Here is a 2,500-nt window from a genome sequence, read left to right as displayed (position 1 = left end):
ACAACTGAAGAGGTATGCCGGGTGGAAGTTGTTGCACAAGCAAAGAGCCAACCACCCGTAACAAACCAAACACAACTCATGCACCTTTACGATGGACATTCCCAAGAACCGCTCAACTAGTGACAACCCACAAGGCACAAAGGCATTGTGAACAGCCAAAAGCCATGGCAATCCCCAGAAAGCACCGGGCGATGCGAATACCCCCCAACCCCCCGCCCCCCACCCAAGCCGTTCTAGACATTCATCAAGATCGAACGAAACGAAATTATCCCACTTGTGGCAACAACAACGCTGTAAAAAACAGCAGGCAACGATCCACAATAACCATGACTAGGACAGGCCAAAGCATTGTTTTCATCAGGGAGGTGACCTCAACCTGAATAATGCTATTCTTGGGCCTGGGAGGTGCCCTCAACCGACAGGCGCCCACTAATCTTCCAGCTCTCGACCAGACTTCCCACGACTACCGTATGACGACCCCCCCGGGGGGAACTAGCCATTCCGGGCAAGGCGGTCAACGTACAAGAGGCCCCCCGGACAAATCAGTTGGGGATCCATCAATCAGGAATCCAACATCCTAGCCATCGCCTCAAATACACCTCGGCAGCCGCTTCTCGAAACCAAACCAGGAAAGCCAAGAATCAAGCCTTGGACGAGTAAAGCAACCCAGCACCCCAGCCACGCTTCGTTTGGATAAAAGGGACGTGTCGTTGCACCACAAAATTTCGTAAACCCACCATCGACCTTAAATCATGCCTAGAACGGACGAGCAAGCATGTCATGGCAGCCCACAGCCATGACAAGGGGGGCAACCTTCCCTAAGGCATGCTTGCTCTCAACCCACTCCCCCCTATATATACATTCTGAACATTTAGCAAAGTGACAGGAACAGACATTAAATTTTTGAGGAATCATAATTTTTGAAGGCACCCATATGCTAGCCTTGGCCGAGTTTTGCATGCCTTGGCATGCCTTTGGCCGTGCCTTGGCCGAGTTTTGCATGCCTTGGCCGTGCCTTGGCCGAGTTTTGCATGCCTTGGCCGAGTTTTGCATGCCTTTGGCTTGCCCATGGGCGCCTTGGCATGCCTTTGGCTTGCCTTGGCCTGGCCATGGGCATGCCTTTGGCTTGCCCACGGGCGTGCCTTGGCATGCCTTTGGCTTGCCCATGGGCGCCTTGGCATGTCTTGGCCTGGCCATGGGCGTGCCTTGGCATGCCTTTGGCTTGCCCATGGGCGCCTTGGCATGCCTTGGACGTGCCTTTGGCTTGCCTTGGGATGCCTTAGGCTTGCCCATGGGCGCCTTGGCATGCCTTAGGCTTGCCTTTGGCTTGCCTTGGCCGTGCCTAGGCCGAGCCTTGCATGCCCAAGACGTGCCTTTGGCTTGCCCATGGGCGCCTTGGCATGCCTTGGCCTGGCCATGGGCGTGCCTTGGCATGCCTTTGGCTTGCCCATGGGCGCCTTGGTATGCCTTGAACGTGCCTTTGGCCTGCCTTTGGCTTGCCTTGGCCTGGCCATGTGCGTGCCAGGGCATGCCTTGGCCGAGCCTTGCATGCCCAAGACGTGCCTTTGGCTTGCCTTGGCATGCCTTTGGCTTGCCTTGGCCGTGCCTAGGCATGCCTTTGGCTTGCCCATGGGCGCATTGGCATGCCTTGGCCGTGCCTTTTGCTTGCCCATGGGCGCCTTGGCATGCCTTGGCCTGGCCATGGGCGTGCCTAGGCATGCCTTTGGCTTGCCTTGGCCGAGCTTTGGCATGCCTTGGACGTGCCTTGGCCTGGCCATGGGCGCCTTGGCATGCCGTTGGCTTGCCCATGGGCGTGCCTTGGCATGCCTTTGGCTTGCCCATGGGCGCCTTGGCATGCCTTGGGCTGGCCATGGGCGTGCCTTGGCAAGCCTTGGCCTGACCATGGGCGTGCCTTGGCATGCCCTAGACGTGCCTTTGGCTTGCCTTGGCATGCCTTTGGCTTGCCTTGGCCGTGCCTTTGGCTTGCTTTGGCCGTGCCTAGGCATGCCTTTGGCTTGCCCATGGGGCGCCTTGGCATGCCTTGGCCTGGCCATGGGCGTGCAACTTTGGGGCAGTATACTCGGGTCGTTGTGCAAGAAACCAAGTCGTTGGGCAAGCTTCGTATGCAACATGGGGGAGGGGCTTTGGTTTCTCGTACGTTGAACCTCCATATTTTAGCTTGGTAGCCAACTTTGCCCAGGCATGGGCGCTCAACACCCACCCCTTCCCTATATATGCATTCTGAACAATTAGCATAGTGACAGGAACAGATATTAAATTTTTAAGGAATCATAATTTTTGAAAACCCTACCAAACGAGGTCGGATTGACATGAAATTTGGCGTGGGGCATCGGGACATTGAAATATGAGTTTCCCAAAAAAAAAATTTTGGTTTTCGGGTCGGGACGGGCCGCTTGGTGGGCCGGTTGGTCCGTAAGGCCTTTGGTGGGGGCAAGGTGTCCAAACGGGGTTGGATCGACACGAGGCTCTGTGAGGGTAC

The sequence above is a fragment of the Bidens hawaiensis genome, unplaced genomic scaffold (assembly GCF_021521415.1).
Source record: "Bidens hawaiensis isolate Kalapana, Puna unplaced genomic scaffold, B.hawaiensis_p1.1 tig00126596_1, whole genome shotgun sequence".
Classification (NCBI taxonomy): domain Eukaryota; kingdom Viridiplantae; phylum Streptophyta; class Magnoliopsida; order Asterales; family Asteraceae; genus Bidens; species Bidens hawaiensis.
The sequence above is the reverse complement of the archived record's forward strand: the minus strand, read 5'-3'. Positions refer to the sequence as shown.